This window comes from Mustela erminea, chromosome 17, assembly GCF_009829155.1.
Source record: "Mustela erminea isolate mMusErm1 chromosome 17, mMusErm1.Pri, whole genome shotgun sequence".
Lineage (NCBI taxonomy): Eukaryota > Metazoa > Chordata > Mammalia > Carnivora > Mustelidae > Mustela > Mustela erminea.
In genome coordinates, this window is record NC_045630.1 from 17506487 (window position 1) to 17533547 (window position 27061).

General features: G+C 41.5%; 1 protein-coding gene across 11 annotated transcripts in view; it reads left to right on the forward strand.

Moving 5' to 3' along the window:
• Positions 1–27061, forward strand: part of CACNA1E (calcium voltage-gated channel subunit alpha1 E) — a 492344-nt gene that overhangs the window by 350649 nt on the left and 114634 nt on the right. The gene's annotated exons all lie outside the window — the stretch shown is intronic.

The window sequence follows — 27061 nt, forward strand, 5'->3', positions numbered from 1 at the left end:
ATTTATTGAATGTCGAATCCCATATTTGTAGCTCGGGTTAGCGTACCTCAGTCAGCGAGTATGCAATGTACAGTGCATGGTGAGCATTGCCAAGAGCACACAAAGTCTTGGGCATGATTCCTTCCTTGAGAAAACTGTACGTTGTGGGGCACCAGAGTGGCTTAGTCGGTTAAGTGTCTGACTCTTGATTTCAGCTGGGGTCATGATCTTAGGGTCACGGGATTTAGCTTTCCATCAGGCTCTGTGCTCAGCATGGAGTTGCTTGGGATTCTCTCTCTCTCTCCCCCCTCTACCCCCTCCCCCACCTCTCTCTCAAATAAATAAATAAATAAAATATTTTTTAAAAAAAGAAATTTGTATTTTGTAGACAGGACAACACACTTGAAAGAGTGAGGGAATGCAAATTCTTTTACTTACTAATGTAAGCTGTAAATCATTTGGAAGGAACAAATCTATTTATTCTGAAGTTATCAGGAATGGCTTCATAAAGGACTGGCCTTTTGCTTGGATGTACAAGATGTAATAGGATAAAACAAAATATATCTGAGTGAACATTCCAGGAAGGAGAGCACCAAACCACAAGCAAAAACGAAGAAATGGTACTTATCTTACAGTGGGAAAAGATTGTAATGCAACCTAACTTACCTAGGCTGAAACTTTACTTTGGGAAATGAAAAATATAAAATAGGGCTATAACAGGGGTTGATTTTAGAGGGTTTACATTTCTCTAAGCAAAACTGGACTTAATTTCTTCTCTGAGTGGCATAAGTTCTTCAAGCGGAAGTTAGATGGTGGTACTTCTGTTTCAACATAGTGGACTGAACCAAGTTTGTCATGCATTGTAACTCTACAAACACAGGAAAAAATTTTTAAGAAGGGCATAGTGATAAGACAGGAGAGGAAATGACAAAAATTAGAGATGTCAACAAAAGTTTTGAAGGTGGAGAGTAAATGGTAACTGATCTAGTAATGGGAAAACTGAGGTTTAATGCCCTTTAGTGAGGAACGCCAATAAAAAGCCAAAATGATTGTCCTTTAGAACCTTCCACAGTCCTGGAGAGGCTCCAGGTATGTCTGAGAGATGAATGGGTGGCACTAAAAATAAGAGGATTGGTCAAAAGCCCTCGTAAGGAATACTTTGATGCCTTCTGACCAACCCCCTTAATCTCTACCCCCAAACACTTCTAACCAGTATCTGCCCCGCCCAACCGCCCACCCCAGCCAGAGTCAGAAGACTTCCTGTCTCTTTGGAGGCTGAATCAGAAATTTGCAATGGCAACATCAGGTGCTTCTGAGGGTAGGGGTAATAGGTTTGTAGTGAATTCCGCAAACTGAACATCATGCTTCCAGCCCACATTTACCATTGACTCACGGAAGTATATCAAACTGGTAAGGGTTAGTAGGATTCCTCGGTGGGGAAACTGTACATCTTAAGAGAAGAATCTAAGTACACTGATATCTGAGGATGGCCAAAGAAATGGCTCCCACCCATCACCCTCAGTGAGGCTCCTATTTGTTTACAATGGCTGCTGCAAGAAATTAACACAACTAGGTGGCTTCAGACTGTGAAAAATATTAGCTCTTTCACAGTTCTGGAGCCTAGAGGTCCAAAATCTGGCAGGGCATTACTCCCTGAGAGGGATCAAGGGGAGAATTTATTTCCTTCCTCTTCCAGTCATGCTTGATGATTCCAAGTATTCCTTGGCTTGTGGCTGCATTACCCTGGTCTCTTACTCTGTGGTCACATTGCCTCCTTCATTGGATTTAGGGTCACTTTTATATTCCAGGATGACCTCTTCATCTCCAGACCCTTAATTTAATTGCATCCAGCAAGGACTCTTTTTCCCCAAATAAGGTAACATTCATAGGATCCAGGAATGAGGATGTTGATAAATGTATACATATATATATATTTATGTATTTTTTGGTAAGGGCATTCAACTCACCACACTCATCATTTTAGAAGCTCTAGCCATACACACAAATTTCCAATAAGCCTTTTGAGACTTGCTCTTAAATATTAATGCACAGCTAGATATTACCAGCATTTGAAGAAAATGTTCAAAACAAAAGACAAAAAATAATACATTAATAAAGGAATTAGATGGAATATCAATGATGCAAAAGACTTAAAAAGCATAACTGATATCAGCAGAGATAGAAGAGAAATAATTTTATCCACAAAGTAACATTGCTATTTAAAAAAGAATATTTAGCCATTAAGAAGAGCCCTTGGGAATTAATGTAAAATAAATAATGTAAAATTTACATTAATGTAACACGAATTAATATAAAAATGTAAACATGCGATGAAAATAATGAGGTAGTGAATGGTTGGAATATGAAATTAATGAAATCACCTAGAAAGTAGAACAAAAAGAAGAAAATCAAAGAGTTCGTCCAGCATTCAACTATTAAGAGTTCCATAAAGAGAACAGGGAAGTTGAGAGGAAGAAATTTACAAAGAAAAATATTGAAAATGTTTCCAGAATCAGTAAGCACACGTTGCCAGAGAAAAAGGTCTGTTGAAACGTGTGCAAGGATAGTCTTTGAGGGAGAGTTGGAGAACCCGGGCATCCATAATTGAGATGGTAGATAAGTAAGCTGTTGTATGCATATCATGACATACTAGGCAGCAGTTAGGAGCAACAAATACCGTATACACATGCAACATAGAATATTTTAAAAGGACAGAGTTTAGTGAAAACAAGAAGAAATAGCATGGTATAATACCTTCCACATAAATAAAAAATACATGCATGTGCAATATGTAGTTTGTGAGAATGCTTTCAAATAAAAAGTATACATTGAATACAAGTTTCTCTTGCTACATGAAGATAAAACATTTTTTGTCTTTTATTGAAATATAATTAACATACAATGTTAAATTAGTTTCAGAGATTCAGCCTGTTGATTTGACAATTCTATACATTATCTGGTGCTTACCATGGTAAGTGTAGTCACCATCTGTCACCATATAACATTATTACAATATTATTGGTTATATTCCCTAAACTGTACTATTTGGCTTTATGGATTATTTTATAATTAGAAGTTTGTGACTCAATCCTTTTATTTATTTTTCCCATCTCCCCACTCCCCTCCCCTCTCAGGCAACCACCAGTTCTCTGTATTTAAGCATCAGGTTTTTGTTAGTTTGTTCCTTTGTACATCATATGGTATTTGTCTATCTTTGTCTGACTTATTTCCCTTTACATAATACCCTCTAGGTCCATCTGTGTTGTCACAAATGACAAGACCTCATTCTTTTTTATGACCTAGTAATATTCCATTGCCTATGTATACTACATCTTCTTTATCTTCTATGGATGCACATTTGAGTGGCTTCCATATCTCGGCTATTGCGGAGTATGCTGCAGTAAGCTTAGGGGTGCTTTAATCTTTTCAAATTAGTGTTTTTGCTTTCTTTGGATAAATACCTAGTAGTGCAGTTAATGGAGGACATGGTATTTCTATTTTTAAATTTTTGAGGACTCTCCATACTGTTTTCCACAGTAGTTGCACCAACTTACATTCCTACAGACAGTGTTTGAGGGTTCCCTTTTCTCCACGTCCTTGCTAACACATTTCTTATCCTTTTGCTATCATATCTATTCTGATATGATATGTATGATATGATATCTCATTGTGTTTTGATTTTCATTTCTTTGATTAGTGATGTTGAGCATCTTTTCATGGGTCTGTTGGCCATCTGTGCATCTGTTTTTGGACAAATGTCTATTCAGGTCCCCTGTCCATTTTTTAGTATGACTTAGTGTGGTATTTTTAAATTTATTTTTTATTTTTGGTGTTGAATTGAAAGTAGAGCATTGTTTTGAAATCTTTCATAAACCAATATGACAGAAAGTAAAGAAGCGGTTACCATTTCATAAAGCAAAAATGCTCTTTGGATTTTTTTCGGTTTTCGAAAATAGATACTAATGTGGGTTTTTCATGAAAGCAAAGTGGTATAAAGTGAAATTTCAGATACTGGATGAAACCTGCATATTGTAATGGCAATTTGTATAGCAGAGACATGGGAGGCAGGTATAGAGATAGAAGGGAACAAGTGAATTTAATTAATAATGAAAATGCCCACTGAGCACTTGACACAAATGATGAAAAGAGACCACACCAAGATAAAGACATCACAAAATTTCAGAGCATCTGAATAAAGATTATATTCCAAAAGCTTTTGGTTATTGGGAAGACAATATATTTTGCCAATGAAGAATCAGGAATTAGGGCAGCTTTGGGCTTCTCATTGATAACTGAAAGTTAGGAATGAACAGAGAAGTTCCTAAAAGTTTTTGAAGGGAAAAAATTTCCAAGGTGGAATTCTATACCCAGCCCAAATAGCAATAATTTATGAGTTTGGAATAGCAGTATTTTAGGACACTTTCTGAAGAAGTTACTGGAAAATGTGAGTCACTAATTAATTCCTAAGAATAAGTAATTATTTGAAGAATGAAAAGGACATGATATTCATGCAAACAAGGGATTCAGTAGAGGAGAGAGACAAAGGGAATTCTAGGATGATGATGAGAGGAAGTCTACCACGACAGCTGTCAGAATGCCTAGAGAACAGCAAGTTCTGATTTGAATAGGGTGATAATTCTAAGAATGAAACAAGTATATTCCGTGATATATATTATATTCAGAAAAGTCTAATGGTTTTGTGAAGATTGTATATATATTTATATTTACAAAATATATACAAATATATGTTTGCATTATATATAAATATATATATGTTCATGTTTGTATTTGTATTTGTATGTACATACCTCCATCTAAGCAATTCCACAAAATACAAAAGTGTTACCATTAAAGGAATATAAGCATAGGGAGTTTTCTCTGCAGCTGTCAACTGGATTTTCACTGTTAACACTGGACTGTGAAATGACCCCTTATGGTGTTATAATTGTCTTGAGAGAAAGGAGGGAGGTAAATATGGGGAGGGAAGGGACTGTCAAAGACTGAAATCTTAGGTTCCACAGTAAGAGTCTTTAAGCAGTATCTAAAATTGAAAGATTAAAAAGTAGCCATTGTGTAAGTATGATAGTCAGAAAATTGGAAGCAACTACCAGAAAAAAATACAGGTAGAAGTTAAAAGTGTTGGTTTCTGGGGAACGAGATTTAGGAGTGGGGAGGGGTGAGGCAGTGGCCGGACTATCTCTTCATGATAAGTCTCTTTAAAATATTTGACTTTAAAACTCAGTGTGCATCACTTTAAGAGAAATAGAAATACAATTTTAAAGTAAAAATGCTGCATTTACATTAAAGTGTAGGATGAAAGGGATGTATAAGCCCATTCATCCAGCATCAGTGGGGGAAGGATTGGCACAGAGAGAGACCAGATCCATAGGATTAAGGAGGAAACAACCATACTAGTCCAAGTATGTAGTACTGAGAGCCTGTGGTGACTTTTGAAATGGTTATGAAATAAGAGCAGGCGACATTGTTAAGGCATTCTTAATACTGTGTATCATGAGTGGAAAGTTCAAGACATAATGGGACTTCATAAACATGTACTTATTCAGTGAGCATTTATTGGCATCCTTGATGTGCAGGCACTGCTGCGGGTAATTTGCTCTCTGTACCCTGCACCTGCAACTCAGATGCTCTCTCTCAACGATGACTTACCCAAGGGGCCTGACCACCGACTTCATTCTTATGTATTTCTACAGAGGGGATACCGCTTATTTATGTAATCTGACTTGATCTTCTTTATCCTTACTTGTTTCCGAAGTATGTCTCTGTGTTAATTTAGAAAATTCAAGTCCTCTTCTTACTATTGGAAGAGGGAGATGCTGTTCTAACCATCATTAGTGTTCCAGATAAGGCTTTGATATGGGCTCAAGATGTATTTTAACAGAGCTGGACATAGGACAGAGCACTGCCCTCTGGGACAATTCTTACATCTAACCATATCCACTCTAATGGACCAGGTCTGGTTTGGGGTTATCTCTTTTAGTTCTCCTGCATCCTTCTTCTCATGAGGAAGAGTGGCACAATGGGGGAAGCGGCGTCTTTGGCACGTGATGGTCATGAGTGAGACCCTTATCTTGCCACTTTCCAGCATTGTACATCTGGACCAGTTACTCTGAGCCCACTTCCTCCTGTGTGAATTGGGATAGCATTTTCTCTCCTAGGCAGAAGCCTAGCCTGGAGTCTGGCACAGAGCAGCCACCAGCTCTTATACCTTTGATAGTATTGACGTTCATTTTCTCTACCCGTTACATCTAGGTGGCCGTCATCTGAGTAGCAGCCTGTGATGTTTGGCTTGAATTGGCTGTGAAGCCGTCAGCTCCTCTCTGACGGGGAGACAGCCTCCTCAGGCTGGGAGATGAAACAGGCCTGGAATGGCGTATATCTCCTTAGCACTTCAGGAGAAGCCTAGGAAGTGACAAAAGCAGCTGGGAACAGCTGGTGTGAATAAATTCTGACATTTCAAGGAGTGTTAACAATAGGGGCCTTACAGGCTAGGACTGAGATATTTCTGTCCTGGTTTCTTTTTCACATTCTGATGCCCAATACATCAATACATTTACTGGTGTCTGTGGAGGGTTCAGCAGCGGCTAGTTCTATGTATAAAGAGGCCAAGGATGCTCCCTTCTCCTTGGTCTGGTTCTCACATCCCTCTGGAGGGGATGTTGGCTTTCTCTTTGGAGTAAGTGTTTGGTTGGGATTTGTGCTTGAGAGCCAGAGAAAAGCTTGGGAGGTTTTATTTCCAGGGGACGTGTTCCCTGTGCCCTGTGGGCAGTTCAAATATTATGTACCCAAGGCTTTCCTCAAGCAGAGAACGAAGGCAGTGGAAGGAGGAGCCCCTGTGTCGGCAAGTGACAAGAGGGTTCTGGGCGAGAGGGGGCAGATAGCCTATGCCAGCCCTCCTGGCCCACTGGATACTCAGTGTGGAAATGGCTGAGGCTCCCATCTCCGGGGCAGGGGATTTGGGGAAAGGAGGGCAGTTAGCTTCGGTGTATTTAAAAAGGAAGTATGGATAGAAGCATTGCAGCATTTTTACTAGTCTCAGAGGAAATGGGATTTGATAAAAACCATTAGCTTAAGCTTGAAGAGAAGCAGAGCTTCCCGTCTCCATGGAAACAAACCAGGGCTGCATAAGCACAGGGCTGCAGGGCAGAAGGCTCACACAAACAGACAATGACCCTGAGCTAGCCTGTTGCCTCTGTCTATTGCTCCCAGGGCTTCTGGAGAGAGGAGCAGGTGAGCTTGGGGGAGTAGTTGTATTGTCTCCAAACTAGGACGGGGACAGCCGGGCCAGAGACTGCTTACAGATGCACACGGGGAGCAATTGGAAACCTCAGGTATACAAAGCAAGCCATCATTTTCAAAGCTCCTTTTCTTCCATTTTCAATAGCACTCAATGTGGCACAACTAGAAAAAGGCTGGCCAAGGGTTAGCCTAGAATATCACCCTGGTTTTAATCTGTACATGCATGGACACACGCCCTCACACACACCGGTCTTCATGTAAACATGACCTGGTACATACAAGGTAGAAAATGCCAGGACACGCTCTCCCAGTCCTCTTGCCCTAAGGACTAATGGGAGGGGGTGAACTTTCTGTATTAGAGGAGGAATTCTTCTGGTTGCATCTTTTATGTGAATGGAATGGTTCTCATAACAAGCAAAGTGACAGTTGACTGTCTGTCTTGACACCAGACTCATTTGCTGAGTGGGTTTGACGATTTAGTGCAATTTCATAAATGTTTATTGAATATTTGCAATGCAGTAGACACTTTGCCAGACTGAGATTACAAAGATAAATAAAATAAGGAGATTATAGATATATTAAGGAAATAATTCAAAATACATGTCATGGAATCTCAGTTCAAGGAGATCCAGAATTTTAGCGCTTTCAAAAGCTATTTATATAATATTAATATATATCATATATTTTTTTGAAGATATATATATATATAACTTGCATATTTGAGTGCCTACTATCTTACAGGGCATTGTTAAAAACATAAAAGTGAATAGGACCTAGGTCCTGTCCACAAGGAAGACCCCAACAAATGTACCTTCAGTATTAAACTTTTCATCTCCTGAATCACATGCCCTCACTTCTCTTTGGATTTAGAAACTGGCACCTGAGTATTTCCCAGACCTTACTTGTGTGTAGGTGAACTGCACAGTAATTTTCCTGCCAGATTCTGACCCTGGAATCAACTGTAGAAATTCATTTATTCATGCATCCAGTGTTAACTGAGTTCTTGGTGTAGGTCATCTGCTACTAGGAACCAAGGATGTCAGATAAAGGCAGAGAGCTATTACCCTCAAGGAACTTGTCATCTAGGTGGAGAGACAGCAAAAGTTGAGCATTTAAATTAGAAGGAAAAGGATCAGTTAACGCCAAATGAAGAAGTTGCCACTGATATATATTTTGAAAGAATAGGTAATGGTTGGCTAGAGGAAAAAAGGGAGGACATCCCAGCAGGTGGATAGTTCAGAAGATACAGAAGGCCATGCTGAGTGACTGGAGTGACGGTAGAGGAGAAGAAACTAGAGGCAAAGGCAGAGGCTTGTCACGAAGGGCTGATCAGATGAGTGAAGCCGATGAGTTTAAACCTGATTCCAGAAGCTTGTGGGAGGTTCTCAAGATGACCATTTTCTGCTTGAAGATGATCATCCGGCAGGAAATACATAGAGAAACAAGCCTGGAGGCAAGGAGAGACTTCAGGAGTAAAGCAGAGAAGCAACGAGGCCCAAAGGGGTACAGTGGCGTGGCAGTGGACGGGATGGGCCGAAAGGTGTCGGTGATGCAGTATGTGCGGACTTGGTGACTGTGTGGGTGTGTCCGAGTGTGGGCTGGGGGCAGAAATACGAGGGAAGTCTCTTGGACTGCTTCTGGATTTCTGAATTGAGCTGCCACGTGGCTAGTAGAGAACACAGGACAAAGCTTTTGAGGGAAAGGTTGTATGTTCTGGATCTGTTGAATTTGAGAAAACATAACACGCCTTACACCTGTTGGCTAGTTTGTAGCAGTAGCATAGTGTTCGTTTCAGGTGGATTTTTTTTTTTCTTTTTGCCTGGGAGGGTCTATAATTTATTGAGACTGTGCTGTGCATTGAAGATTGTGCCAATGTCATGAGACAGGTTGTTTCATTTAATCCTCACAATGACCCCATGAGGTATTACTGTCTTCTTTTATGGACAGGGCAACTGAGAGGGAGGTTTGGTAATTTGCCTATGCTCACAAAGCTTTTAAGCAGCAGGTTCAGAATTTGGGATGAGGTCTGCCAGGCCCTAGCATCAATTCTGTTAAACACATCCTGCGTATAGTAAATGTCCTTTTTGGAAGGAAATTATCCAGCATTCAGCATGACAAATCTTGGTGGAAATGGAGGGACGCTTGGTGGCTGGCAATACATGTAGAACTTTCCAGTCCTTCAGACAGAGGTTTCATGTTCAACACGGGTAATAACCAGAGTAGTATTTGTAGTCCCTCCGTGACTAGGATAACACTCTCCTGGATGAGTCGTGTGACCATGAAAGTCACATACAAAGCCATGAGAGCTTCTTGGAAGCATCTGCATTTCCCCAAGACACTGTTCGGTATCAGTCGCCAGAGCTGTATCTTAGAGTGTGATACAAATTATTTGAGGTAGAAGGGGCTGTAAGTGAAGCTTATATCTGGCCCCTGTGTTACAGATGAGGAAATGAGAACAGAAAGTGAAGCAACTTGCTCAAGTTATAGATAGCTAGTTAGTGGCAGATCTTGACTGGGAACCTAGGTTCTCTGGCTCCCTGTCCAGAGTGCATTTTTCCCTCTGCACAATAGGTGTAGCTTGGTAGTAAAATATGTAGACTCCTACACAGGATATATGGGTTTGAATCCCATCTCTATCACTTGTTATCTTTATGACCTTAGGCAAATCACTTCACATTTTCATACCCTTAATTACCCAATGCTAAAAAAGTCTCCACCATGTAGGATTGTTGGGAAAACCAAATCAGGTCTTGCATGTTAAGTGTGTAGTACCTGGAGAGAGTTAATACTTAATTGGTGTTGGGGCACCTGGGTGGCTCAGTCATTAAGCGTCTGCCTTTGGCTCAGGTCATGATCCCAAAGTCCTGGGATCGAGCCCTGCATCAGGCTCCCTGCTCAGCGGGAAGACTGCTTCTCCCTCTCCCACTCCCCCTGCTTGTGTTCCCTCTCTCTCTGTCTCTCTCTGTCAAATAAACACATAAAGTCTTAAAAAAAAAAAAAAAAAAACTTAATCTGTGTTAGCTATTAGTGGCAGATTCTTCTTTCCAGAACCTGGTCTACACCTCAGTAGGTGGGACTAGGAAAGAGTCATTCTTCTTACCTACCTAGTAACCCCACTGAGTCAATTAGCATCAACTAAGATGGTGTCGGATACCACTGGTAGGGCTGACGGACTATGGCACTATGGCACGCTGCTGGGAGTCATCAGACCAGTGGACCATGTTCTTGTGCCCCATGTGTGGCCATTTCCTTAGACTCCTCTTCTTATAGTTTCTTCAAAACACCCTGGACTTTCTACCCTCTGCTCCTGTGGTCTAGAGTAGGCCCCTGTCCCCTTCGTTTTCCTTGTTGAATTCTTGCCCTCACAACCTTTTCCTACTTTGACCTGTTTCATGAGATCTTTCCAGGTCCATACACCTCCTCCCTTTCTTCAGTTAGGATCAAAATCTTTCTCTCATATATTCTCATAACACTATGTACCTATCCATTATAGAACCTATTACTCATAATAACATTCAATTTTGTTATAGAACTTAATAATACTGAAGACAAGAGCTAACATTTATTGAAAGCTCATCATCTGCCTGGTGCTATTCCAAGTACTTTATATACATTATTTCAATTACTTTTTATAACAGCCTTGTGAGTAAGGTACTGTTGTTAACCCCAGTTTATAAATGAGGAAATGGAGGCTGAGAGACCTAGAGTCTTGCCTAAGGCTTCATGGTTAGTGAGGGGAGTGTATTGGAGCTATGAATGTCCCTGTCCCCTGTTAGGTTTTGTTTCCTATGCTAGAGATGGGTTTCCACATAATTGGATCTTTCGTAATATCTCAGTGCCTTGTTCTTGGGTTCAGTAAGTAATTGCTGAGTTGCAGGGAAATCCAGTTAACACCAGGCCCTTCTTAGAGGATGCCATACTCCCTGTGACCTCTTGGAGAAAAGTATTGCAGAGACTAAGGAAGACTCTGTTATCTTAAAAGTAAGGAGCATAATCACTGGGACTGGAGATCCAGGTAGAAGCCTGGAGAGGCTGTTTTCTCTGGAAAGCGATGGCCCTTGCCAGCGTCTTCTACACAAAGTCATCAACTCACACTGACCGTTTGTTTTTTTTTTTTCCACATGGTTATTGCTACTCACATTTTTTAAAGTTACTGATTATGGCCTTTTCCCACATTTCTATTGGTATGTTTATCTTTTTTCATATGAACATAAAAGGTCTATTTGTATAGCAAATATATTAACCATATTAACCTTTTTTAAAATCATATGTAGCATTATTTGCAGAATAATTGCTTTTAAAGCATAAAGTTGTCATCATATTGGGAATTGTGGGCAACTCAGTCTGTTGGAAGCAGAAAAAGACTAAAATGGTTATTCTTTTTAAATGTAGGGCACTTCACTTAGAAAGCATTCCATATGTTTTCATTTGTTTGATTCTCACAATGGTGTTAGGAAGTGTATTATCATTATTTTACAAATAAGGAGAGTAAAACTCAAAGCGAGTAAGTATTATGCCCTAAGTCGTAAATCTGAAAGTATGGGGTTCTGCTGTGATAAAAGCTAGTAATCACATCCAGAAAGAACAACATTGGGGGTGGGGGGCAGTGTCGAAGTGTTAACGAAAACAAAATAGAGAAATCAGTAAGTAGGACTATCAAGATACATAATCAGAAAAAGGTACTGTTCTACATGGACTCACCATTTGTATAGAGATATTCGGACAAATACATTGAGATTTCATTACGTGCCTTTTTGATGATGTTGAGGCAAGGGCCAAATATAAAAATGCCTCCATTATCTCTTGAATTTTTTGCATGTGGAATTTTTTAAATTTAAATTTTACCTAGTTAACATACAGTGCAATATTGGTTTCTGGAGTGGAATTCAATGATTTATCACTTAATGTACAACACCCATTGCTTATCAAAAGAAGTACCCTCTAGTGCACCCATCTGACCCATCCCTCACCCACCTCCCTCCATCAACTCTCAGTTTGTTTGCTTTTGTTAAGAGTCCTTTTTTCCCCAGATATTTTATTTATTTATTTGTCAGAGAAAGAGGGAAAGAGAAAGCACAAGCAGGAGGAATGTCAGGCAGAAGGAGAAGCAGAGTCCCTGCTGAGTAGGGAGCCTGATACGGGACTCAATCCCAGGACCCTGGGATCCTGACCTGAGCTGAAGGCAGATGCTTAGCTGACAGAGCCACCCAGGTGTCCCAAGTTCAGAATCTCTTATGACTTGTTCCCCTCTCTTCTTTTTTTCTTTTCCCCCTTCCCTTATGTTCATCTGTTTTCTGTCTTAAATTCCACATATGCTAAGATAAAATCAGAGAGAGAGAGACAAACCGTAAGAGACTCTTAACTATAGGAAACAAACTAAGGGTTGCTGGAGGGAAGGTGGGTAGGGATGCTGCTGGGGGATGGGCATGAGGGAGGGCATGTGATGTAATGAGCCCTGAGTGTTGTACACAGCCAAGGAATCACTAAACTCTACCTCTGAAACTAATAATACACTATATTAGTTAATTAATTGAAATAAAATTTTTTAAAATTCTACATATGAGGGAGATCATATGGTATTTGTCTTTGACTGACTTATTTCACTTAGCATAATACGTTCTAATCAGTCGGTGGACAGTTGGGCTCTCTCCGTAGTTTGACTATCACTGATAATGCATATGTAACCATTGGGGTACACAGGTACCCCTTCAAATCTGTATTTTTGTATCCTTCGGGTAAATACCTAGTAGTGGAATTGCTGGATCTAGGGTAGTTCTATTTTTAACTTTTTTTATTTTTTAAAGATTTTATTTATTCATTTTTTTTTAAAGATTTTATTTATTTACTTGACAGAGAGAGAGACCACAAGTAGGCAGAGATGCAGGCAGAGAGAGAGGAGGAAGCAGGCTTCCCGCTGAGTAGAGAGCCCGGGACCCTGAGACCACGACCCGGGCCAAAAGCAGAGGCCCAACCCACTGAGCCACCCAGGCGCCCCTATTTTTAACTTCTTGAGGAAACTTCAAACTGTCTTCCAGAGTGGCTGTACCAGTTTGCATTCCTACCAACAGTACAAGAAGGTTCCTCTTTCTCTGAGTTTTCCCCAACACCTGTTGTTGATTTTAGCCATTCTGACCATATGAGGTGGTATCTCATCATGGTTTTGATTTGCATTTCCCTGATGCTGAGTGATGTCGAGCATCTTTTCATGTGTCTTTAAGCCATTAGGAGGTCTTCGGAAAAGTGTTCATGTCTTCTATCCATTTTTTGTTAAAAATATTTATTTATTTATTTATTTGATGGGGTGGGGAGAGCACAAGTAGCAGAGCAGCAAGCAGGCAGAGGGAGAGGGAGAAGCAGGCTCTATGCTGAGCAGGGAGCCTAATGCAGTACTCAGTCCCAGGACCCTGGGATCATGACCCAAGTCAAAGACAGATGCCCAACCTACTGAGCCACCCAGATACCCCTCTTCTGTCTTTCTTAACAGGATTGTTTGTTTTTGGGGGTGTTGGGTTTGATAAGTTCTTTATAGATTTTAGATACTAGCCCTTTATCAGATATGTCATTTACAAATATATTTTCCTCTGGAGGCTGCCTTTTATTTTTGTTGTTTCCTTCACTGTGCAGAAGCTTTTTATCTTTTTTATTAAAAAAAGATTTTATTTATTTGATAGAAAGAGAGAGAGACTGCACAAGCAGCAAAAGCAGCAGGCAGAGGGAGAGGGAGAAGCAGGTTCCCCCCTGAGCAGGGAGCCTGATATGAGGCTCCATCCCAGGACCCTAGGATGGTGATCTGAGTGGAGGGCAGATGCTTAACCGACTGAGCCACCCAGGCACCCCAGAAGCTTTTAACCTGATGAAGTCCCAATAGCTCATTTTTGCTTTTATTTCCCTTGCCTCCGGCAGCGTGTCTAGTACGAAGTTGCTATAGCTGAGGTCAAAGAGGTTTCTGCCTGTGTTTTTCTCCCTCTAGGGTTTTGATGGTTACTTTTGCTTGGTCAAGTTTCTAGGTCTCTGAACAATCCTGTTACCTCCTCTGCCACACCTTAACTAATTTAGTGTAGATTCACCTTCTAATACTCTGATATCTTCATTTATGTGTGTGTGCACGTACATATGCTCCTCTCTACATGCCATACAGACACACGCTATATATGCATTTCTATACATAGTTTTTCATATACGTATTTCCACACATGTACGTGACGCTGTGTGTCCATGTCCCATGCATGCCTGCACTACCGTTCGGTTTTCCTCCTTCCATGAAGAACTTCAGGACCCAGCAGGTGACTGTACCATTCTCAATTCCGCTTGCACAGCACACACTATATTGCATACTTGTACACTATATTTAAACCTATTTCAAGAGTGTTTCCATCTAAAAATCTCATTTTACTTCTCTGTTTTTCAGAGAGTAATATAGAATAACATAGAATGACATGATGTGAAATAATGTCCGAGACATATCTTTGTTAACAGACAGACCTGGATTTAATTTACCTGCCTGCCACTAGGCTCCAAAGGGGGACCTCTTTGCTGAAGTACCCCTTACACAACTCAGATTCAGGATGCTCTAAACTGAATTCATTCTCTCATTCTCCCACCCTCCACTCATTATCTCCCCACACTCTCCACCTGTTACCTTTTATCACATTCCTTATCCAAGACCATAACCTTAGTTAATACTTTTTTTTTTTTTTTTTGCTTATTCTCTGCATCTAATCACTCCTCAAGACCTACTGGTTCCACCCTTGAAAGATTTCATGAACTATATTCAGGATGATAGGAACTGTCTTTTTATTATTTTTCTTTTTTAAAAAATTTTTTCTTTTTTCTTTTTTTATAAACATATAATGTATTTTTATCCCCAGGGGTATAGGTCTGTGAATCGCCAGGTTTACACACTTCACAGCACTCACCATAGCACATATGCTCCCCAGTGTCCATAACCCCCCCCTTCTCCGGACCACCCCCCCCCCAGCAACCCTCAGTTTGTTTTGTGAAAATAAGAGTCTCTTATGGTTTGTCTCCCTCCCAATCCTGTCTTGTTTCATTTATTCTTTTCCTACGCGCCAAACCCCCCATGTTGCATCTCCACTTCCTCGTATCAGGGAGCTCATATGATAGCGACTGTCTCTTTAAATGCTCTCCTTACTCTACTCCAGCCGCTGTCCATCACCCAAGCAGTTCTTCTAAACTAGACATTTAATTATGTTATTTGTATATCTTAGCTATTTCTAATGGTTTCCTATTGCCTAAATAATGGAATCATTCATGTTTTCACTTGTTCAGTTTTTCAACAAATGAGCTTCTGTTATATGCCAGCCAGTGTTCTAGATGCCTATGTAGCAGAGAACAGAGCAAACAAGAAGTTGGGCACTTGTGAAGCTTGAGTTCCAATATGAGCATATCCCAATTGCTGTCTGTTTTCATTTAGGTAATTGAAAGGCCAACCCTGTTCTTGAAAAGGAATATTTCAAATTACAGAGATCCTTCTTTCCCCTACTTTAGTCTTTAACTTTAATGTAATATTGATAAACACAGATGAGATTTTCACTTTACTAAATTGAAATTTATTTGAACACTTATGTATATAAGAATAACCAGGACATTTCTTAGAACAATGAGGATCGGGGTCTCTGGAGGCTCCACAAGTAGTAAATTACATTCTGAAGCAATAGTAATTGAAACAGTGTGGTATGATGTAGGAATAGAAGGACCAAAGGGAGACTCAAACATATATATGAATTTACAATACTGTACATGTGTCATTTCAAATTAGTAAAAATGAATTATTTGACAAGTGGCACTAACACCTCTCCAGCACCTGAAAAGAGAAATATTAGGTTAGATCCCCAGTTCCCATATCTCACACCAGAAAAATTGAAGGTGGAGCTATTATTTAAAAATGTGCGTACTGTTAAATTAAATCATAAAAGGATTCAGAGAGATTATGCACAATTTAAAATTCTTCAAGGGAGAAAGTTCTTTTTTTTTAAGTGTGATGCAAATTTGTAAGTCATTAAGGAAACAATGGATACATTTGAATTTGTAAAAATAAAAAATACACTGCCTTAATTCATTAATAAAAAATAAAAGACAAAACTTGAGTTAGTTTTGAATTTTAGATGGGGTCTGTAGAAGATTAGGGAAGTTTTTTTTTTTTTTAAAGGTGATTGACTAGTAATAAGACCATAAAACGATCTGGTTGTGAACAGAAAATGAGGATATCAAGCACTGTTGACTGAAAAATAAAGAGAAAACAGGTGAAGATTTCAGGTGGTGGAATTGTCAGGTGATGGGGAGTGATTGGCTGGAACGCATGGAGGAGGACGGCAGAGGGTATGCCCAGATTCAGTTGTAAATGTCTTGGAGAAATTTAATCCCAGGAATTGAGATGAATGCCAGAGGAAAGAGAAAGAAAAGCTTTTGTTCTGGGAGGGAGATGCATTCAATATCAAACAGAATTTGAGGTCCATGAGGGCCAAGCAGGTAGATGGGATTAGCCAGTATCTGTGTTTTAAGAACAGAGAGAGAAAAGATGTGATGTGCTATCAGGACATGATAGCGAAAATGGTAAAAATAGGTAAGGTTATCTATAGAAAGCATCGAGAAAAGAAAAAAGAGCCAGAGATAGAGATTTATCAAAACATTAACCATTAAAGAGTTAGAATATGAAGATGGGTCAAGGGGAGATCATGAAAGCACCAGGTCATAGACCAAGACCAGGTCAAAGACAAACAAGTATAGGGCTTCAGAAAGGAATGAGAAAACCCCCAAAACTCTCCCTTTATAACCACACCACGGACCCTTACCCAGTCCTTACAACCCCTGGAACCACTAATCTGTTCTCCATCTCTCTAATTTTGTCATTTTCAGAATATTCTATAAATAGAATTATACAGTATGTAACTTCTTGAAATGGTCAGTTTTTTCACCGAACATAATTTCCTTGAAATCTACCCAGATGGTTCCAAGTAACAGTAGTTCATGCCTTTTTAATTCTGAATAGTGTTCCATGTCACGGATGTACCACAGTTTGTCTAACTATGCACCCCTTGGAGAACATTTGGGTTGTTTTCAGTTTTGAGCTATTGCAGATAAAGTTACCACAAAGATTTCTGCATAGACTTTTGTGTGAACAAGTTTTCTTGGGATAAAGGCTCCAGAGTGCAATTGCTGGGTCACATGGGAAGTACATGGTTAGTCTTATAAGAAACTGTCAATCTGTCTTCTGGAGTGGCTGTATACCATTTTACATTCCTGCTGGCAATATATATGAGAGTTCTATTTTTCCTGTGTCCTCACTGGCAGGCTTAAAAATAATTAAATAATATACAGTGAACTTTAATCAGTTTCACAACTTTGTGTTAAAATTTTAACACAGTATAAGTAATGTTGGTCAATGATTTTTAAATAGGTGACTTTTTATTTTGTTTTTATTTTACTGATTTATTTGAGAGAGAGCGAGAGAGAGAGAGCGAGCGAGCGTGAGTGGGGAGGGGCAGAGGTGGAGGGACAGAGAGAGGGAGAAGCAGCCTTCCTGCTGAGCAGGGAGCCTGATGTGGGCTTTGATCCCAGGACCCCCGGATCAAGACCTGAGCCAAAGGCAGAACCTTAACTGACTGAGCTACCCAGGCGTCCCTAAATAGGTGACTTAAAAAAAAAAAAAAAAAAAAAAAGATTGTATTTTTTATTTACTTGAGACAGGGAGAGAAAGAGAACAAGCATGAGCAAGGGGAAGGGGCAGACTAAGAAAGAGAGGCAGGCTCCCTGCTGAGCAGAGAGCCTGATGTGGGGCTTGATCCCAGGACCCCAAGATCATGACCTGAGCCAAAGGCAATCACTTAACCAACTGAGCTACCCAGATGCCCCAAAATAGGTGACTTTTTTTTTTTAATATTATGGACCAGAAAAATCCTTAGAAAAAGAGAATAAACAAAAACAGGAAGCCAGTGTGGAGTGTGTAGAACAGATGAATAACTTTTAGTTTTAACATTTAAAGGCTTTAAAGCAAACGGAGTAATCGCAAACACCGCTTCAACTGCTAGCTTCCTCATCATCAGTTTATTAGAGTCCAGGTTAATGTTCCTTATCATGCATGACGTCTCAAAGCTTAGTGCAACCTACTTTTCCATCCTTGATCCTACCTTCCTCTCCGTTAGCCCTGCCACACACATGCTGCTCCTGGGTTTCCCAGGTACCCCTCCCTTCATTTCTTTGTTCGCTTTGCCTAGAAATAACCAAGCCCTACAGTCCTCCTCCGCTCTCCTGCTTTATTTGACTGGGGACTCATCTTGTAAGGTCACATTTCCCTTACATTTGCTCATCTGTGTTTCCAGTGCACTGTCTATGACCCTCTGTGAGAGCACTTGTCTTACAGTTATTTGTGGATGTCTTTGTCCATTTCCTAAAATTATAAAGGCAGGTAGCATGGTGAGCTCATCTTCTTTCCTCAGCACTGAGCAAGCATCATGAGTAGGCACACAGTAGGCTCCCAGTAGATGCCCTCCAGCAAACAAGTCAAAGGCCGTCTTCCTGTTTGTGTGATGTTTGTATTAGTCAGAAGTTTTCCGGAGATCTTGGGCATCGTTGTCGGTGGGAATAATTCCCCTGAAACCCAGGTTTAATATTAGTTGAAGGGCTGAGCACAGATGAGTGTAATAGAACTCCTTTATTTTGCTGGTATCAAGGGACAACTCTGAGAACTGTGTAGACCTTCTCCATTACAGGAAGAAAGAGGGAACAGTTGTCAGTATCAGTAGGGCGGACATGACCCCGTGTAATCAAATCGTTGCTATTTGAGAGTCTTTTAAATGGCTTTCTTTGCTGTCATAATTTATCCCACATGCTCATTTCACTGTAGCTTTTGTGCCAAAATCTTATGCTTTTCAAGATTAGAAAAGAATTTTATGCTTGAACCTATGTCTTTTTTTCTGGTCTGTGGAATCTCCTAGTAATTGCTTTCACCACACGGAAATTTGTAATAGTGTTAGAACCTCACTTCATTTGGAGCTTATAGCCCATAGTCAAGCCCCTATAATTAGACATGTTTTCTGTGCACTTGCAGACATGTGCACACTGAGGTGGTTGAAATAATACCTCCCAATTTCCCCGGTTGATAATCACAGTCTTTACAACTTGGTTATATACTGGGTGCTTGGCATTTCTAGCTGTTAAGTTCGGATTCTGTTAGAGTCGCAGTTGAATTAGAAGTTCTTTATTTTCCCCTTGGTGTCAAGTGCATCCGTACATACTCAACACTTAATTATCATTGTGTCCTAAAATATTCCTCATTTAGCAAAAATATTGAAATCACTTTTTTCCCGTTGAAGAAGCAAACTCTGATATGCAGGGAAAACACTGAGTTGCTGTGTTCCCCTAGAGAACCCAGGAAACGAACAACAACTTAGGGCATTTGGAAGAACAAGAGGGACCCCAAAACCAGAGGACACATCCATAAGCTAAAGCTCACCAGACCAGAGGAAGCCCCCCAGCCCTCACCAGAGTTGACTGAAACAGCAGTAAAGTGGGATGTGGTCTTCCTCCCCTCCTCCCTCAGCCTTCTGTGCTGTCCACGGGCAGCGTTTCCTCTCTCACCTCCCCACTACATTCTCATATTAGACTCTCCCCTTAGATCAGGGTGCCCGGTGATCCAGTAGAACCCGAGAGAAGGATGTCCTTATTTGCAGACACTAGTGTCTCAGCCAGCAGCTATCTGAGACTAAACACTGAGGGAAGAAGATGCAAGATAATTGAAGTAGAGGTAGATAAGGAGACAGAACATGTACTTGCTCATTTATTAAAATACTTTTCCAGCAACCATTTATGAAGCACCTGTGTGTTGGGCACTGCGGGTTTGATGGTGAACAAGGTGAGGTCCGTCACCTCCATGAGCTTCATATTCTAACGGGGAAGAGAGAAAACAAGTAAACGTACGAATAACGTGATATTAATGGTAAATGTCATGAAGAAAATGAACAGGCTTTGAAGAGCAGTTCTGACACCTTCCTAGAATAGGACAAAAAAAAATCAGACCTGAAAGAAGAGCTCCCATTCCCTGACAATCTGCATGGGTCTGACCTCTATGTCGAATGCGTGGATACGCTTTTTTCAAGGGACACAACCGCTTCCTCGCTGTTCCCCACAGGAGAAAAGCTGCATGCTTTTCTCAAGGGGACAGTGTCAGTTATTCTGAAAATGTCCTTTCCCAGCCAACTGGGCTACAAAAAAATAACCCAAGTAACAGTATCTTGAATGCATTAATTAACCGGTGCAGGGCACCTCCTGTCCTTGGCTCAGCGGTGTTCAAAAGAATGCCTCTGTGTTAAAAGATGCCCCAGCAGATAAAGCAACTTAATATTCTTTCCAGAGATAAGGAGCCGGAATCCAGGACTGTGCTGTTACTCACATCCCTACTGTCTACGTTCCCTGTGCATACACTCATGGATAGAAAGAAAAAAAAAAATTCTAAAATGGTCTGAGGGCACCTCAAGGCCAAGTTGTGTCCCAGATTGGGTACCCCCCAGAGAGGAGGAGTGTTGTTCATTCAGTCACTCATTTCTGCCCCTTTCCTCCGCACTATCCTCAGAGGCAGTAGCGAATAATGATCTCTAGGTTGGGCTGTGCTGTTCATTTTCACAGATAAATTAAGCAGAGATTATTTCTTCTCTCTAGGAATTTCTTGTCCATCTAGTCTTTCAACCCTGGTCAAGATTTGCTCCTGGCTAAAAGTGAGAAGTGGGTGGCATGTGTATTTGACATCATGCACCTTTTCTCTCCCCAAGTTTAATGTCACCCCCTCCATTTCCCCCATCCTTTTGTCAGGAAGGAAAATGATTTGGTGGACTCACTAGTTCACAAGTAGTGTTTTAGTTGGGGTATCCCTGAAAGAAGACCCAGAGAAAAGAATTGGGTATAGGTGGTTTATTTGGGAGATGATCCCTAACTGCAAAAGGGAGAAAGTGAGGGAATTTAAGCAGAGAAGGAGGAAAAGCCAAAGAATACATGTCAGTTGAGAGGGTTACTAGTATGGGCTGCTGAGGCTTTGTCTGCTGGGAACCTTCTAAGGAAACATGTACCTCAGAATTGCTCTCCAAGACTTGAGAAATGGAGATATATATAATCTCGGTTAATTCCTGTCCCTCCTGGAGGAATAACACTTTGGGGTTGTCCTGCTTAAGAGCTAACCAAGCTCCTAGGGCACTGGAAGAATCCCTTAGGCAGAGAAGCAGAACAATGTGGGCACTTGAGTTCGGAACTGTCATATCTGTCCCTGTGCACAGGATCTGTCTACAGCAGCTTTGGGACAACTCAGAAGTGATCTGAGAGTGTATGAAGTGGGGCATCCAGAGCAAACACTCTTGCTGTCCATTCAAGGAGCATGTCATTTGATCAACATTTATTGAGCACCTACTGTGTGCCAGGAGTAGTTTTCCCAAGATGAGTATCCACATAAATTAAAAGTAACAGGGTAAAGGGACTTTGGGTGGCTCAGTTGGTTAAGAGTCCTACTCTTGATCTTAACTCAAGTCTCAGTCTCAGGGTTATGAATTCAGGCCCCATGTTGGGCTCCACACTGGGCATGGAGCCTTCTTAAAAAATAAAAATAAAAATAAATAAAAGAAGCGGCATGGAAATAGATCCAAGGTAAGGAGCAGCCTGGGAGAGCAGGTGTTCCACTGCTCCGAATGACGACATCCCTCAAAGGGCTGGGGAGATAGGTGCTCTGGGAATAGGTATGCTGCTTCGAAGCCATGGGCTGGCTAGAACACACCTGTCACATCCTGCAAGGCCAACCAGATACCTGGAAGTTTACGTCAAAACTCTCTTCCCCTCCCCCACAGCCTGGTTCCCCCTCCCAATCCCATTTGGTCACCCCTACCCTGACACGTGCCGTGCCAGCTCGAAGTCCTTCTCCTTTCTTCTTCTGCCTTCTCTCCCCAGCTCACCCAGCATTCCATTTTATCCCAGTGTGCACTTGCCCTGCTCAGCCTCCCTGCCCTTTTCACCCTCCTCCTCATCATGAAGTACAGTATTCTCATTATCATTGCCTAGTTCCCCATCTACACAGCTAATCCTGTTAAGGACCAATTTAAGCAACGCTAGAGTCTGGAGCTTTTATGACTTCAGCAATTGAGGATCTCCTTATGTTCCCAGTGATGAATGACATAATAAATAAGCAGAGTCTCAATTAAAATACTCATCCATCATGTGTGATGTCACAGAAGTCTAATCTCAAACTTATATCTGTAAATTAAAAATAGTCGATCCCAGTCGCCAGAAGGTCATTCTGTCTTAGAGCCTCTGGACACTGTCCCCTAATCTGGGTCTGGCCCCATGTGTCAGTTTCATCCCCCACCTCCCCCGGTCCTTCCCCAGCCTGTGTACTGTAGCCCCAGTCCATTCCCTTTCCTTGGGGATGAGAGGGCAACGGCAGGTTGTCAGGAGGGAGGGATTCTGCCGTAGTCGCCATGACGGTGCTGGTCCGAACCAGCTGTCTTGTGTCACCTGAACCCCAGTCCAAGGAGCCACAGCAGAGGTCCTCAGGGCACCAACCCTTTGGCAGGTGTACAACCAAATCAACCATTTAAGCTGTAGATGCCCCTGAGCCTCCCCGGGCACAAGGGCCCCCTCGCTGTGGATGAATGAAACAGATGGGAGCAGGTGCGGGCCTTTCTCAGGTGGCTTGTGTGCAGAGGGGATGTTTGGACTCCCTCTGCCCTGTTTTGGTTCCCTTTGCCTCTCTGTCTCCATCTGGTTTTTGATAGCAAAGGTGAACATTATAATTAAACAATCAATTCAGCAAATTTTCTTTGGGGATTTCCTTACCTTTCCTTTTGGCAACTGTAGCTTCTCTTATCTCCAGAAAGCCCCTGTGAAGTCTGTCCGAGGTGTTTTCACTTATCCTTTATCTACAGTTGTTGTTTTTTTTTAAATGCTGTTTTCTCAGACTACCGAATGATAAATAAGATGTAGCACATTCGTGGTTTACGTAAGCAGGAAGGAATAGATTTGCTTCTCTCTGCAGGAGGAGAGAAGGAGGCAAGTTGATGGCTGTTACCCAAGGCCTTGTTCCCAAATATCATGGGGATTGGGGAGTCTAAGAATATTAATTGGATATGGCGAGAACAGTGGCAATTTCAAACACCCGGGAGGGACGTGCTGTGCTGAAAGAGAGTGTGAGTGAGATTTACCTGGGGGTGATCTGGTCTTCGTTTCTTCCATGTTTTGTTTGCCATGCCAAACATATATGTGGCGAGAGATGGGAATAGGGAAAGGGAGTTCATGGAGGGGAGAAGAGAAGAAATAAACTTCGAAAATTCTAGTTGCCATGACAACGTAATGAGCTCCAAAAGTGGTATCTCTGAACTAGTTTTGCATGGAGAGGCAGGGGAGCCCAGAAGGAGAGAATTAAAATAATACAAATAATAAAACAGGGATCATGAAACAAAAGACACCACGGAAGAGCCACTTCTTGCCACTCCCTGGGGACGGGGACCGCGGAAGCTGCCTGCTCCTGGGCAGACCACAGCAGGGACAGTGGGATTACTGTTGGGGGCTAGAATGCTTTTCACAACCTCCTGGGCTCTGGGCGATGCACAGTGAAGAGATTCTGACAAAAGAAACTCTGTGCATTGTGTGTGAAGCAGAGCGTGCTGAGAGCCCTCTCAAAGCCAGTCTCTCTTCCTACCCCATGTTCTCCTCCCTTTCTGCCCTCCCACCTGCGTTCCCTTACAGCCTGGCTTCTCCTTCCAGTGGCTTTCACTGCAGCCCAAGCGACAATGCGTGTTGTCTCGCTTTTACTGCAGCAGCTGGGAACAGGGTCCCCATTGCTGTGCACTGGTTGTAACTGGAAGGCCCTTCTCCCCCAGCCGAGGGCCCCAGAGTTGTACAGGGTTTAGAAAACAGCAGGCAGCATTTAGAAGCATAAAATAGGAAGGCTGAGGAGTTGTAGGTAATGGTTTCTCAACTACCCTCAAACTGGAAAGGCACCCAAGGCATCTTAGAAATGTTTACTCTTAGAAAAGGAGGGGGAGGGTGTTTTTTTTTTTTTTTTTTTTGGATAGGATAACTATGGACCTTGCAATATGCATTTTTTTCTCCTAAAATCAGCATTTATTTCCCAGCGTTGTGAAGGGATCCGGGAGTTAACACGCTTATTCTTAGGACTGGGGGAACGTGGGGACCCTGCTGCCACCTTGCGCTTGCTTGACTCAGCTGTGCACTGGACCTGTGCCTCGCTCTGTCTCTCCCACTGAGCACAGTAGCTGGCACACGATCCTTACCTAATATTATGTCTGTTGCAAAAATAGAATTTATGCCACGTAAAATACCAGCCATCTTTATTATATGTGCTCTGGCTTGACTCCAACTAACGGCTGTTTGGCAATAAGCCACATCAAGTTCAGAGATGACTTACAGGTGTATATGTACGTGAACTCTTACTCCTGAGGAGGGCAGCCCCTCCATGGAAAGAAGCAAATCATTGAGATCAGCAAAGATAAATTAATTCATTTTCTAGCCCCTTTCAGGTATTATCCTGTTAAAGTATTAACACTTAATACTAAAACTTAAGACTTCCTACTTGAGAGCCGTTTATTTCTGAGGGGAAATCCTTTTGCCTGGCTTCATCATGTTTTCACACGGAGGCACTTCCTCTAGAAAACTCTAGGCTTCTTTCTCCACCCTTCATTCATTCCTCCTGACTTGTAATTGATGAGCTTAGAAGACCTGGGTGTGCTTCTCTCTGCCTTTCTTTTTAGAGCTTCCCTCCCTCTAGGTGCATGTACCCTCTCCTCTGCTTTATTCTGAGCTCACAGGGACAGCACCCTGGACTATGGCAGGCCTGGGATCGTGCGGTTGTGCCTGTGATGAGGTTGCTAAAATACTGGGGTAAATATTAGTGATAGAACCAAAGCCACATTCTCCAATGGGCTTTATCAGAAACAATGCTGATATTTTTGTCTTCATTTATCTGACTGCTCTATATCCTGTTTCTCTCAGTTGGTTTCATAATCTGAAGGAGAACAAATATATTGATCCCCTTAGTATTGTTATATCTGATTACAAAGTCTTTTTATTCCTTCACATGTGCAATTTTCAGTGATAGAATACAGTCTCCAATGTGATTTTCTTCCCATCCAAGGAATCTAGAAATTCCAGCGCACATACCTTAGATATTTATTTTGAAAGTCAGTTGGGAAAGAGTAGTCAAAAAACAGAGATTATCTTTATAGCACGTTTGATTAGTGTATGACCTTCTGATCACCAAAAATAGGAGAATGCAAAAGAAGTATAAGAATTCCTTCGTCCTCCTGGGGGCTCAGTCCTCCCCCTGGAAGCTTAACCCGCCATCTTTTCATATGGGGCTGTAGCTGATTATTCTGTGGCTTTTCATACAACAGCAGCTTTGCCAAAGAGGTGGAATTTGAGCGGATCTTTGAGGGGGTGCCTGAAATTTACATGAGCCAGGGATGGTGTGGAGTTCAGGGAGATAGGCACCAGCTTTGAGGCAGGCCCTAATCTGTTGGCGGGATAGAGAGGACATTGCATTTGGAAGTTGGGCAGGCAAGGTCGGGATCAGTTGGATCTGACTAGATTTTGGAGAGTCTCACAAAAGAGGGGATCAGGCTTGAGCCTCCAGGCAGGTGAGTTATTGTGGGTACCAGATGGAGAATAAGGGATGACCACGTGGGATGTAGTATTTTAGTAAGATTAACTTACAGACCTGTCCTGCGAGGACATCTGCTTATCTAATTCCTTTGCTACCTCCTCAACTCTTTAATCTTCCTCTGAGCTGCACCTGGTGTGAGGACCGTGGTTGGGTCTCTCTGTCAGTCGCTCTGAACTGTGGCTAGATGCGCCTAGAACGGAAGTTGGGTAGGCTGCTTCTAAAAAGACTGAGAACATTTATTCCACCCAGACCATGGCTTTTAGAGTTGAGATTGGATATTAGGATGTGTATTTTTTTTTTTATCAGAAAAGTGTTTGTTTGTTTGTTTTGATAAATGAAAAAGGAGAAGTAATAGTCCCCATTCACCTGTAAACACATAGCATTCACAATGTGATTTTCTTCCCATCCAAGGAACCATAGTGAAGAGCTGTATGTAATAACAATTGTATTAATAATATTAATGATTTGGGGTGAGAACACAAGCCAAGGATGTGACAGTATAGCTACTGTGTATAAAGTGTTTGCTGCGTGCTACTACTTATCTTACTGTATTTACTGTGTCTCTACCATGTAGGTCTCTGATAAGGGCATACCTAACAGGTGTTGGGATTTTAACATGCTGGGAATAAATATGGACAAAAAAGGCAACCTGTGAGAGCAAGGTGGTGGATAGGCCCCTTACCAAAAGTGGGGGGCAGTCTGGCATGGTGGTTTTGGAATTAGAGGGCTCCAGCTTGACTCCTAACTCTTCATTTTACCAGTTGTATGGCTATGGGCCGATTTCCCAACCTCTGTAATATAGTTTCAGTTACCCTGTCTGTAAAATGGGGGTCATAATACTTCATATTGTGGTTGTTGTTGTTTGTTACTATTGTTGAAAGTGAGATAATAATTAGCGTAATAAACCTACAAGCACCATGCCTGGCAGGTAATAGATTTTCAGTATCGTGTAGCTATTATTATTAAGGGCCTCTTTAACTAGCATCCCATGGATCATAACTTTTCCGCCATCCCCATCCATTGTATCTTTGACTTGAGGCTTTGGATGAGCCTCCAAAGAAGTAAAAATAAGATACATCATCAAAGTTATGCATTTTCTCCCTCATGTTTCCTGAATATCTTTGTGCATGTGCATTTATTAGCACTTTAAAA